The sequence below is a fragment of the Lepisosteus oculatus genome, chromosome 14 (genome assembly GCF_040954835.1).
Source record: "Lepisosteus oculatus isolate fLepOcu1 chromosome 14, fLepOcu1.hap2, whole genome shotgun sequence".
Taxonomy (NCBI): Eukaryota; Metazoa; Chordata; class Actinopteri; order Semionotiformes; family Lepisosteidae; genus Lepisosteus; species Lepisosteus oculatus.
Window position 1 is genome coordinate 10,438,504 of NC_090709.1, and position 14,717 is coordinate 10,453,220.

Sequence of the window (14,717 nt, forward strand, 5' to 3'; positions counted from 1 at the left end):
GCCTGGCACCGAGCCAGAGAGCGCGGATTGGACAGCAACAGCCTGCAACTGTTTCTTTGTGCCCGCAGGAGATCTGAATCCCCAGAAATTGGATGAGTATTCAACTTCACTGCATTACAGCTTGAGAATTCAATTGTTATCCAAACCAGTTGATATCAATTTAATTCCTAAGAGTTATGTACTTGTTTTGAGTATCTAATGTAGAAGTTGTAACCAAGTTCACTTTATGAAACGGTCTAAATGAATGATATACTGAACGTATGTCCTCTTGATATGTGTAACACTTTGTAACTGATTGAATATATACCTTTTGTATTCTGATAACCCTCTCGATAAGATATGTTAGGTTTTTAGGCATATTCTATGTATTAATAAATGTATCCTCGTGTATTAGCACCTGTGTGTGTGCGTTGTTTGAGTTATGTCGCATGGTTGGACTCTAAAGCCATCAAAAGAATCAACTTTGTGATTTACTGCTACAATTAATAATTGTCTCAGTAAATGCCCAAACCCTACAGAACTGGTGCCTTCAGAGAGCCACTACAGTTACATATTTGGCGTCCCTGAACGGCCGGTTTTTCTTACACTACAGAACCAATTTTAAAAACAATTGCGGCACACTACGATTCACACTGACTCAAAAGTGATCACGGCAGATGTTGTTCCCTGCATAATGCTGAAGGGACCAAAGAGCATTGCTGATGCTTTTTTATGCCTTGATGTTAAGCTGACAAAGACTATCTTGAAACACCTAGTTCAGTCTCTCGACAGACTGCCAAGCAAAGCTTTTACCCATTGACGTCGCAATAGAAGGAAGGTCTTAACCCACCAACACTTAGCAGCGGCAAGATTCAAACCTAACCCAGTGAAGAAAATGGAGCACAAACCCAGCACTTAGACCACCCAGCCACACTCCTTACACCTTACTCTTTTGGAGAAAGTCGGGTGGGTTCAGCTCTTGTTGTGCGACGCGTGGAAATGACTGCATCTTCGTTTTCCGAGATGTTTCCTATCACATCTTTGTCAGCTCTGAATATAGTGCTTCTTTGGAGCAGGCTTCAGACCTTTTATTTTATTTATAAAGGAGGGCCATTCAGAAACATGTAATTCCTGTTTTAGAAATGCTTTGGGCGGTGTGTTTTATATAATGCACAAACAGTATTCTGATTGTATACTGTAGACCTGTGTAGCAATCATACTGGACGTGACTGGGATTCTGAAATGTTTCTTGAAAAGGTATTCAGGGCTGCTTGAATCTATAATAAAAAAGTGACCCGAAACTTCCAACCTTCCAATCACTGATGTCGCTCTCCCTAAACCTGTACGGGATGTTTTGCTGATGTGCAATGTGCCTTTACTCCTGTAGCGGCGAGGCTTAATAATAATGCAGAATTAAGGGTTTCTGAGCTTCCCAAATGAGGCCCCATTTCTCTGTTCATCTCTGTGGTGCAGCCACAGAGAAACCATTCATGCAAGATGTTTTCTTTTGATAAGGACAGCTCCCAAAGGGGGATGCACTTAGCTAAGCCTGGCTATCATGATCAATGGTCATCCATTGGTGCCTATCTGTCTAGGGAGTGCGAGTTGGACATCTGGATTGCATTCCTAAGTGTCAGGACTAAGCGACTCATATCTCACCTTGATCAACCAATCAGGGACTGGTAGGGCCGAGTAACCCACGTGGGACTCTGATGCCCATGGAACTTTCAGCCAATCAATGAGCTGAAGTTCCTCCAGGTAAAAACAGGCAACACAGAGAGCCTGGGAGATTCAGATTCAGATTCAGATTCAGAAGGGATTCTGGAGAGGATTCTGTGGACTGTTCTAAAGGGAATTCAAAGGAGAATTCCAGGGCAGGACGGCCCAGGAGCAGAAGGCTCCCAAGGGCAGGACATTCTCGCAGCGCGCCTCCTGACCATCCTGAGACTCAGCCCGGACAACCACGGAACGGCCAGTGTGTCCGAGTGCCAGAACTTTCCTTTGTTCTAAGAGTCTAGAGTGGAGGTTGCCAGAGAGTAACCAGCAGCAGGCTTCGTGAACAGGTCGGAACTGTGGACAGCTGAATCACTATTCAGAACTAGCTCTTCATCAGGAACGAACCGGTCCTCTTCCTGACTTGCTGGGACCCACAGTCATCTTTTCTCCTGTGCACAAACTTTGCTAGTTAAAGCCAACAATGAGCATCAGCAGCGCACCGTCGCAAGCCGCACATCACAGCCTGGCACGGAGCCAGAGAGCGCGGATTGGACAGCAACAGCCTGCAACTGTTTGTTTGTGCCCGCAGGAGATCTGAATCCCCAGAGATTGGATGAGTATTCAACTTCAATGCATTACAGCTCGAGAATTCAATTGTTATCCCAACCAGTTGATATCAATTTAATTCCTAAGAGTTATGTACTTGTTTTGAGTATCTAATGTAGAAGTTGTAACCAAGTTCACTTTATGAAACGGTCTAAATGAATGATATACTGAACGTATGTCCTCTTGATATGTGTAACACTTTGTAACTGATTGAATATATACCTTTTGTATTCTGATAACCCTCTCGATAAGATCTGTTAGGTTTATAGGCATATTCTATGTATTAATAAATGTATCCTCGTGTATTAGTACCTGTGTGTGTGCGTTGTTTGAGTTATGTCGCATGGTTGGATTCTAAAGCCATCAAAAGAATCAACTTTGTGATTTACTGCTACAATTAATAATTGTCTCAGTAAATGCCCAAACCCTACAGAACTGGTGCCTTCAGAGAGCCACTATGATTACATATTTGGCGTCCCTGAACCGGTTTTCCCTACATTATTTGGCGTCCCTGAGTCGGCTTAATCTACACTCCTGTATTAAAAACGACCTCTGTTGTTGGGCGGAGTTGAAGGAGAACTAACTGCACAGAAAAAGTACGTAACGATAAAATATTTCTGCGCGTGAAACACATCAATCGTTCAGCATTTCTAAAATGTTTAATTGAATTGACAAAGAAATCCTCTCCTTAAACTTCGAAAAGGATTATCTGTTGAGCTAGCAGGCGTAACACTGCAGTTGCCCGTTTCTCACAGGTGTTTGAAGTTGTGGATAACATTTAGCAGGTTTGGCAACATGGCTTAGCTGGTTAAACCGCCTCACTAAAAACCAGGAGACCCTGGGTGTGAATCCCAGTGGTATCTATTTGTAGACAACAGGCCACTCATTGTCAATATTTATGGAGCTTAATTTAAAGACAACGGGAGAAGCATGAGTTACAGCTTTCTGTAGCTGTTTTATATAACGATGTATTGGTTGGCTCTGTGGCGCAATGGAGAGCGCATTGGACTTCTAGGCTTTGATAGAATGAAGTCATTCAAAGGTTGTGGGTTTGAGTCCCACCAGAGTCATGTATCATTTTGATTCAACCTTTCAAAATCCTCTAGGGATTAGTGTTGATCAAGTCAAATAAAGGACTTCTTAAGAGTCCACAGTTGAAAATGAACCAGCAGCCACAAGAAAGAAATTAGCACTGGACTGTGATCACATTACTCCTGTCCTGGACTCCTTGCACTGGCTTCCTGTCAACTTCAAAATCCTCATGCTCACCTATAAGGCTCTCCATGGCTTGACACCACAGTACCTGTCTGGGTTATCGCCCTACTCCCCACCTCACAACCTTGCTCTTCTAATTCTGGTCTCCTATCTGTCCCCCAGTCCATCTACACTCTATGGGTGACAGGGCCTTCTCCTGTTTTGCACCAAAGCTCTGGATCTTTATTCCCAAGGATATCAGAGAGTCACCTTCTCTAAACTCCTTCAAATCCAGACTCAAAACCCTCTTCTTTAGAAGAGCCTTTAATGAACTATTCTTTACCCCTCTGTTCCTACTGTATTTAATACCACCATCTATTGTCTCCTCTAACTGTGTATTCTCATCCTGCTTATCTTGTGTATTTTTTAACTTTATTGGTTTCATTCTGTAAAGCACTTTGAAAAGCCACCTTTAAAGGCACTATATAATGTATAGATTATTATTATTAATAATAATAATGAACAGCGCATTTAACACTGAGCACATGCGGTCCTTCTTTGCAAAGGATTGCAAAGGTTGGGAATTAGCCTTTCACTCGTGTTGTTGAAGACCGTATCCTGGCTTTGTTGCAGGAAATGTCTGGATGCCATCACCGGATCAAGGAGAGGATCAGGGTTTTGGGAAGTCTTTTTGATGCCTGACACTGTGTGTTTCCTGGTTGTAACGGGTGTCATTCTGGACCTAAACAACAGAGAACACCGTTGAAATAGCTGAACTGCCTAGCGGACACTTTGTCGCCTTCTTCTGACCTGTATTTAATGCGATTCTCTGAAAACTTGGCACGTTATATCTGTGCTACCTTTATGGAGGGCACACTCATAAGAATCATAGATTCGATCACAAGCATCTAAAAATGAGCATGAGAAAATGACATCATGCTATGAGGCTGAATGGCACAAATTCTCCTGTTACTTCTGCAGCAAATGTGTGTTTTTTGCTTCTTAACACTGAGATAGTTGGAGATATTTGGCAGCAGTGGGATTCCAACTCACACCCCCAAAGAGACTAGAGCTTTAATCCACCTCTAAATTAAAAACTAGGTGACTTGTAATGGCTGGTAGGAGAGGAAAGGTATAAATGCTTCTTTTTTGGACAAAGTCTTTATCTTTTTTTTCACCAGTTGTTTTGATCAAATTATTGTAACGCAGTACCATATTAAGGTATAATATGTACATGAACGTCATGTCTGAGTCGATGATGGCAGCTGAGTATCGCTGGAGGACAGTTCATCATGAGTGGGTAAGCCTGCATAATGAGGGAGAAGAGATCGGCCTCTCTGACGCAGTGTCCAGTGACACTAACCTTCTGTCCTACTGTTCTCTGCTAATGTAGATGGTGAATGTTTATTTAGGTGAATGTAAGGTTTCATTCTTGTAAAATATTTCCGAGCACTTTTTTTGTTGCTGAAAATTAATCCTGTGCATTTGAATGAATTCCGATATTGTCACCTAATTCCATACATTGTTTAATCAAACTAGAACATTTAGAGGAGGTCAATTGCATTTATGAATTGCATAGTGATAGTATTTCTTTCCATTTAAATACTTCAGTCAAAAATGTAGAGAAGGTGCTCCTGTTTTCACCATTATAAGAACTGTGATGCACCAGTAATATTTACTCTCATAAAAGTATTGTAATTGTATTGTTCTGTTCTGTAACAATCTTGAGTGACACAAACCTTCTGCTTTACTGCACTACACTTCTCCAGAGGCCAGTTCAGCACACAAGGATCCTCAGTCAAACAAACACTGCAATCGCTTGATAAACGCTATTTCTCATCCTTTCTCTTAGTGTCGGTGCTACTATTGTATGCAAAGGAGGCGACTTGACAATGAAATCTTAATAAGAGTCTTCATGAAGGTGTGTGTCGGCAAGCTCTCCACCTGGCAATTGACTGGGCTTGTGAAGAAATCAATCTCATTCAACAACCATACAAATTGCACAGCTTAAGGCACATGAAGCGAAATCTGTGAGCTGATTGACACAAAACAATGTCACTTCACATTATCTGCAAAGTTGTTTTGCTTGTCTGACCACCTCTTCCTACTTTACAGTGAGCACATATATTTCAGTTTCTTTCCCCCATGTGGAGATGTATCCACTGCCAAAACTGCTGTCTGATTATTTAAATTATCTGTAAAACTGTTACATGACTTCATCTAATTGTAAATTTATAAGACGGTCTGTGAGACATTTGTGAGAGTAGCTGAATCCCAGGGCTGGTATGGAATCACACAGACAGGTCTTCTGTGTGATCTGAGTCCCACTGCTCAGAGCTACAGACTGGTCAAATGGTCACTATTGTAGACACGACCATCGGACCATCGGCTACAAATAATCAATATACCGATCATAGTGTCACTACTGGTGTTTATTACATAAATACTGTATATAAATAATAAGATAATTCCACACTCATAAAACATTTATAAACATTTTGGGAGGCTGACATACAGTAAAGAAAGTAATACTGAAGGGCTGGAAGTCCTGGAAAGCGTTAATAGATCCTTCTTGCTTTCGACCTGGAACAGAGCCCACAACTGCCAGATCAGTGACCCCTGAGCCCAGTTCAAAGAGAGGAGAACCGGGAGCTCTTCTATGTCTCTAAGAGGGCTGGGAGGAAAGATAAAAGGGGGAAATGTGACATGAGTCCAGGCTGTTCTGTCTGATATTGTTCATGTAGCAGCACTGATTGTCTGAATATCTTCTGGTTCTGGATTGTGAGGATAGAGAGCAGTACGGAGTTGAGATCCTGTCTGAGTGTGAGTCTGAGCTGTGAATCTGACTGAGAAGAGAATAATGATTTTTTATTCTGCCTGAGAATTTTCCTGAGAATTTTTTTCTTTTCCAAGTGGTGTTACATCCCCTTCAGATACTCTGCACAGACTGCCAGAGAGAAGAGGAGAGAGAGATGGACAGATAAGAGCACACACAGCAAGAGACACCGACATCTTGATTTACTTTGAAGCAAGTGTTAATTTCTTTTCTGGAACAAGTTGTTTCTGAACTTCAAGAAATTCATACAACTTCTGAAAGATAAAATACAAATCTTGCTTCTCAGGACAGAAGAAATGCTTCCAAAAAATGCCAGTGATTTTTTTCTCCTTTTAACGAAAAGTGGAGAAAAACAACAGCAGTGCAACTCCGTCGGCTTGATTTAGCTTAATACAAGTATTCACTTCCTTTTCTGTAGATTACAGCCTGCGAAAGATGAAATGAAGTTCTTGGTTACTCTTGGTCAGTGCAGAAGAAATACTGCCAGCTGGCAGGAAAATGACAGTATTTTATTTTCTTTAACTACAAACATGTGAGTTGTGAAAAGCAACGGGAATGTGTCCCTGTGCAGCTGTTAAACAAAGGGCTGGTGGGTTAAACGTACTCAGGGACGTGCTTCAGATTGTGATGATGTAAACAAAATCTCCGCTAAAAATTGAAGGGATTTCTTCGCAAACCCTCTTGAATGTGGCAGGAAATCTTCGTGTTTTACTCGTGTGCAACTACAACAAGTAAACAAATAAGTACCTAAGTCAATGTCCAAGAAAACCATCTTCACGTGTGGAATTTTTCTTTAACTGGCTGTTGGGAGAATTCATTTATACACCAGTTGTATCCTTAGCAAAAATATTTTAAAATTAGAACACAGATTTGTTGGAGAACCTGACAATCCTTGACAATCATTATTAAATGAGCATTATACAAATGTGCGTTGATATTTTTAATATGTACCTTAATTGTAATATATATATATACATAATTGCTTTGATATGGATGTTCATTTGAAGGAATTGAGGAAACTATGAAGGATCGCAGAACAACCAAAGATACATTTGGGCATCTGCTATTGGTAAAGATGAAAGAGTACCTTAAGTGTGAAGCTTTCATACACACGAGAGAAAAAAACAGTTTTAATGCACTTCATTAAACTGATGGTATGCTTATCAATCGTGCATAAAGTGTACATAGCAGAGGATGGTTTCGATCCATCGACCTCTGGGTTATGGGCCCAGCACGCTTCCGCTGTGCCACTCTGCTGACAGCTGTTATAATGTGATTCAACACAACTGCTCTATCTTTGCTTTCTAAAAGTGCGCCCGAGATGAAAAGTCTAAACGGTAAACGCAGACGTCACTTTGAGCACTTGGTCTTTTATAGCACAAATCATCACCCGCTGCTCTACATGGGCGTGTCTTCAATATCGTTGAGAACCAAACCTTCTGCTTTCCGAGGCAACTGATTCTTTCGTCGTTAATTCCCAAATCTTCAATGAGAATCAGTGAAACGAAAATCAAACACATGTACACACTCGCGTCCTAACCTTAAAGAAAAATCTACACCCACTTTATAATACTGAAAATGATTCAGGAAGTACAGCAAAGTTCTAAAACCAGCGAATGCATCTGCATACAGTACATAAAATGTCAATTTTTCAAAAGTAAAATCTTCAGCTTTGAAAGATTACCATCCATATATTTTCGTTTTTCTCTTTTTTTACATAACACGCTTTCGAGAAACAAACTCTTTTAATTAAGGTTTCATTAGAAAATGTGTATCTTGGTTTGCCAAGTTAAAATCGGCACATCCCAGTGGGCAAAAGATGTAGAATATACGACTATTAAACGCATACCAGACGTGTAACTGTGCTCCGTAACTGGTCTAGAATGAAATTCTAATATACGTATATCGTTATACGTCAATTAGACATCTATGATTATATGTTTATTATACATAAATGGTTGTAGTTCTATTATACGGATAAATTTAGAAGACTACTATACATATATAGTTAAAGGTCTATTATACATCAAAGAAAGATTTTTATAGGTGTAGAAACTAGTAAATAAAGCCAATGATTTATTTTAGAAATGTATTCTTAAAATATACAATTATTCACACCTGAAAAATATGTAGTTCAAATTATACATTATATACAATATTGTAATCAACAAATGTCTAACCATCATAAAAAAACACAACTAGTAAACTTCAGTTACAAATTCTAGTAACATGGCAATATATATATATAGTAATGACAAACACAAACTAATTACATGAACACGCTAATATTTAACTCAAAACCACATTTCGAAACTTCTTTATTTCCACGAAAATATTATTAATGTAGCACAAACGCTACTTTCTAATAAAGACAGAAAGAAACTGTTTGTTTTGTGTCTCATGGTGATCCTCCTCTCGATACTAATGAAATGTTTAATATTGTAACGCCCTCGCCTGGTGGTGAGGAGGAAGCGCCCCTAGGCGCTCGTAGTACCGCTGGGCATGCTGGGAGTGGTAGCCGGGAAGAGTCTGAGGGTCAGCACGATGACCAGCGGCTGACCCTACCTGTGTAAATAATGTCCTAGTAATTCTAGTGCCCTGTGTAGTCCTGTAAAAGTAGAGTGTGTTGTTAGGTAATTACCACCCTAAATGTGTGTACGTGTTCGTCAGTCTCCTCATGTGTGTGTAGATCCTGTGTTTGGTTTTGGTGTGGTTGTAAAATAAAGCCAGTGCTTGGTTAATCGCGTCTCCACTGTTCTTTAGTTCTGAAAAAGAACCTGCAAAACGCTACAATATGATCTCTCGAGAAAAAAAAAGAGTCAATTTCCGCCTGGAATGATTGATGCCCCATCAAACATTTTGTAATATCCCTGGAAGTTTATACAGTAGAATCCTGGTTCGTGGCTTAAATTCAAGGTAAACAAGACTAAGGAAACGAGTTGGAAACTTGATGTCGAAGTGGGATTTAAATCACCCGGAACATTTCACTCCATTGGACAGTATGTGCCAGAGAGCCTACCGCCATCCCTTCGATAGTTCAGTTGGTCGAGAGGAGGAGTGTAGGAGAATTAGCAGGGAGTCCTTAGGTCGCTGGTTCGATTCCGGCTCGAAGGAAGGTGCTTTTTGTGTACTTTAATCAAAGAGTTAAAAAAGCGAATCTGTTTCATTCAGACATTTATCAAAAGTTCAATAAACGACGAAGTAGAGGTTCCTGTTCCGAATTCAGCCCACGTCTGATTGTCTTGTTTTGGCCAAGATCCGATCTTTGAATTAAGGGACTACTCTGTCTGCTTTGTAATTCAAAAATACATACAAATGTCAAGTTTTTTGTAGATATAAAGGTGTTCTCTGTTTTCAAAGGATAGGTACTTAATTGGCATAATGATTTGGTATTGATTTTGTATCGTTGTATTATGAAGTTTGTGCTTTCTGTGTTTTAATCGTATTGTGAACTTATTTTTTAAACAAATGCTTACAAAGGCAAACACATCTGATATTTTAATAATTATTATTTTAATAATTTGATCAAATTGAGGCCCAGGATCCAAATCTTCAGTTCTGATTTTTTTAAGTGATATCTTTCCTTCCTGTCGTGGAAGTCACACGATGTGAGCAATTGTTTTTTTTACGTTGCGATCCAAAGATCCTCAGGCGCACTGTAACCAAACCAGGATGGATTCTGCTCGGAGCCGGACTGAGCTCATTCTCACTCCCTGTGCTAAAAACAGAATTAGCTCTTCCCCGAACATCGTCTACAGCTGCTGGATGGTGCTCTGCGTCTTACTGCTCCGGCAATTACTTTGACGAAAGACAGATCACTTGTGCGCTTTTAAGCTTCTCGCAGCTACAGCTATAGCCCTGAAAAAAGCATTAGCTTTATCAGTTTTTATATTAATCTATTTTGAATCAAAGTTTGATATTTTTTTATTTTTTATTGCATTTTACATTACAATAATAATAATAATAATAATTATTATTATTATTATTGCGCACACTTATATAGCGCTGTTCTGGATACTCCACTCAATGCGCTTTACAGGTAATGGGGACTCCCCTCCACCACCACCATTCTCCTGAATGATCACAGAGGGCCTCGGTTTTACGTCTCAGCCGAAGGACGGCACCTGTTTACCGTTTAGGGTCCCCTTCATTGTACTGGGGTATTAGGACCCGCATGGACCGCAGGGTGTGCGCCCAGCGACAAAAAACAGACGTGTGTCGGGCTCGGCTGCGAGCAGGACAATGACATCACAGGGACAAAGCAAAGGAAATCAAAACGGTTCTATAAAAGACCTGTGTAAGCTGTTGGTTTGCAGTCTGGACTCTAAATCCTCCGATCCGATTTTAAATCTCTCTAATACCTGAGCTGCGGCTTCTACCGAGTATTTATTCGTATACTTATTATGTGTAAGTGTATAGATGAAACCTTTCATATATTGTTCAGTTTAAATCAAAATGCTTTACTAATACAAGAGAGAAGTATAGTATGAAGGATGTGACAAATCTATGATTTCTTGGAACAAAACGGTTTTTATTTGCATTCGAAATGAAGCGGAATTTAAGCGCGACACACAAACCCTTTGTCTTTTTTAGAGTTTTTAGAGTGAACAGACATAAATGTAGAAAACGTGTTTTTTTAGCACTACAATAGCAGGGTCAGTGGCATAATGAATAACGCGTCAGGCCTCGCGTCAGAAAATTAGAGGTTCGACTGCCGTCTGGCTTGTTGCGTTTATACCACTTACGTTCTTTTATATAAATGAACTCCACCTGAAAGCTATAGAAAACACTTTGGGTAAGTTGTCTGCAGCCTCATGCGAATTTCGACAACTTACCCAAAACACTGTACTGTCTGGAGATCAGCTCCAGCTCTGAACTCAATTGCAATGAAAAACCATGCGTAACAAAACTGGAGAACAGCTGAACTTGTGTTCAGTTCGGTGATGAGGGATCAGAACTGTCCTTGTTGTAATTAGCACGAACTGCACAGGCTCTGAATCAGACCATGTCAATTAGTCTGATCAATGTAGGACACGTTAATGTAGAATTATTAAAAGGTTTATTAGTTAGTTAGTTCAGGTTTACCCACCTGAACTAATGTAGAATTATTAGTTGGTCTGTCTCTTGTTTGTATATAAATGAATGTCTCTGACAACTTAATGTTAGTTTTACGATGTAGGTCAGGCGTTGACATATGCACGAGTATACTAAATGTCTCACTCCTGATTCAACTCATGTTCTATAGGAGATTGGCGATTCCTCCTGTTTCTCATACAACCATATCAGAACAGAAGCCCGTGTCACCCAGCTCTGATTCAAGATCGACTTGCATCTTTATCCCTTTTTTGTTCCTGATCATTATTTTCTTTAGTTATGATCAATATTGAACTTTTTCTAAATGAAATGACAATAATCAAACATGCAGGCAGATTTTTGAAAAGTATTCGGAATTGACAGGGTGCCCCTTTGGAACAATCGTCAGAAATTGTGAGAAAATGAAAGTTATGTAAGCTCTCACACAAAGCATTGAAGATTGGAATCTGAGTGTAAAAAAGCTACCCGTCTCCCAATGATAGGCAGGGATACACACCATGACTCGAATAGACTCAGCGAATTTTAACATCTATGATATTACGAGTGCTTTGCACGTGTCGAATTTCAAGAAGGAACTACTACAACAGTTGTGGACATAATTCAATACCACCGGCAAAGTCCAATTCCGGCAACATCTGAGAAAATAATGTTCACTCATGGAATTTGGTCTTTGAATGGCTGGCGGGAAAATTCATTTTTACTCCTGTTGCACCCTCAGCTGAAACATGTTAAAATAACAACGCAGATTTGTTGGAGAACCTGACAAGAATTATTGGGTTAGCACTGTATGTATTCTTGTATATTTACCTTAATTTTAATATAAATGTAAACATGCATGCTGTATAAGCTATTGTAATTTTAAAATATGTTAGCTGAGGATGCGAAGGGGGCTATTATACCTTGTGAAACATGCAAGGAACTGTAAAAAAGACTGGTATTTGAATAAAATTGGCGATCACAAGAAAACCACAATTTATGTGGTATTATCATCAATATCCTTCAAAATCTACGTTCAAATGAAGGATTTGAAGAAACTATGAAAAAAGCAACAGTAATAGCAGAGGATTTTGATTTTTGCTCTTCAAGTCAGCAGATCACCGTAGAGTTGCACCCCTACAAACAGCACAAAGGATGAATCCCACCACCTTCATTATTGCTGTGTTTGTGCCAGTGAAAGTAGCGTTTGTGTTATTGAAAGCATCTCGGAAGATGAAGGTGCAGTCACTTCCACATGTCATGATATCATTAGATCTGACGACAAGAGCTGAAGCCCCCCCTAGTCCAAGCCAGCAATGTGAGGAAGATGGATATGGAGGAAGGTAGCGTGGCTGAGTGGTCTAAGGTACTGTATTTAGGCTCCAGTCTCTCTGGGGGCATGGGTTTGAATTCCACTGCTGCCAAATATTAATGTTTTAAGACCTGCAATACAATCAGTAAAAGCGCTTTTTGTTAGGCTGCGGGAGGTGTTTAGAGATAGACTTTCTAAAAGACAGGCTTAACATCAAGGCAGAAAAAATATTTTGTTTTCTCAACAGAAATTATCTTTGGCACGTTCAGCTTTATGTAGGGAACAACGTCTGCCGAGATCACTTTTGAGGCAGTGCACATGATAGTGTACCGGCAAGTACATTTAATATTGGCTGTGGTGGTGAGCTGCTTTTGTCTGTGAAACTTTTAATTCTTCACGCCGAATCGTTGGCAGGGGTAAAGCTTATTAAATCTTTGAACATAGCGCTCCATCAGAAATACTTTGTTCGTGATCAAAAGAGATCAGAGGATTAACTTCATGGATTCACATAGCATACCTTACAGGAAAGATTTAAAAGGGGAATTGATTGTGCTTCCTGATGTTGTTCCTGTCGTTTCTTTGGATACAAAGGTGAATGTTCTTTGACGTTCTGCTAGACTATCCACTGGGTGGGCTTTATCAATCAGCTCGGAGAGGTCATCAGTGCTCTGTCTCTGGAAAATAATCAGCACTGTCGTTTTTCCCTGTGCTGTCTTTTAAAACATATAAGATCACGAGTTTACAGATTTCTCCAAATAACAACTATACATTTTAACCCAGCGGTTAGCATTCCTTCAATCCAATAGTTTTACTCCGGGTAAAAAGCAGCGAAATATATAGAGAGATTATATTCAAATATTTCAACGTTCTTATTGGATTACCTGTATGGAGATATCGCTCAGAATTCCTAATATGATTTTGAGTTCAGTTTTGCTTTACTACTTTCAGAGTCTATTATTGACCTTGCTGAAGCAGAGAAGTGACATAATCACAAATGCGACTTACCTGTGCTGCTGTTTTTGGTTAATAATGATTATTGCGAGGAAAAAAAACAGCTCCTTGCATTAAGAGCAAGAGCAACCAACACGCTCGCTTGTTGAGTTGGGTTTTTTTTCCGTGGTGCTCTTCCTCAGATGTAAAGTTATTTGGCGAGCAAGGACCTCTGAGAAGGAGCCTGAATCCATCAAGAACTCAGAAATTCTAATATCGCACTACTGTCTTGTGTACAGAGATCTGCTTCTTCCTTTTTGAGTGTTTTGGAGTTTAAGAGCACGCTTCCTACCTCGAATGTTAGTTTCAGGAGATGTGCTACCGGATAACAGATTATCTTGAAAAGTTTTGGGGATGCACTGGCCGGGATTAAAACCCGGCTCAATTATTTGGAAGTCACCTGTACTACCAACACACTTCTAAGAAGCACCCGCACATTTTAGCAATCCTCTCTCTCACCTACAAAGTTATGAAGACACAGACGACCAATGAAAACTAATTTGATTCACTCAAAGCTTCACTCTTCTGTTGTGATGTTGTTTTAATTAGTGTTAGCTGTGATGAGGTGTTGTTTCTGTCTCTTAAAGTTTAAGAGTCTGCTCCTTTCTTCCTGGTATAGAAAAAAACATGTTCCATCTTTGTTTACAAACACCACTGTAAATTATTTGTCCATCTCTAAAGCCTGTGTGTATTGACAAGGCAATTCAAAAGCACATATTAAATAAGAACACGATCCTTCTTGTTACCATTCCCGTGGTTGGAGCGTTGTTTCGCCCTTTAACGTTCTTCTACAATATTTACAAACAGGGCTTTATCACTGGAGTTGTGTGCATCAGTCCATGAACATCAACTGTACTGCTGTTTTTCTATGCGTAATTTAATCGCAAGCACTTAAAAGATGCAAAAAGATTTCAAAGAAAACATAATTGAAAGACAGTCGAGTAAGGAGGAAGAAAAACGCTCTCCCCCGTTGAAGAATCAACCACCGTCGCCCATGTGACTGGATATAAAAAT

General features: G+C 39.8%; 1 non-coding gene across 1 annotated transcript; it reads left to right on the forward strand.

Moving 5' to 3' along the window:
- The first annotated feature begins 3,278 nt into the window (after positions 1-3,278).
- On the forward strand, positions 3,279-3,371 carry trnar-ucu (transfer RNA arginine (anticodon UCU)). Its single transcript has 2 exons — positions 3,279-3,315; positions 3,336-3,371. It is a non-coding gene; the product is annotated as a tRNA-Arg (tRNA).
- Positions 3,372-14,717: the final 11,346 nt, after the last annotated feature.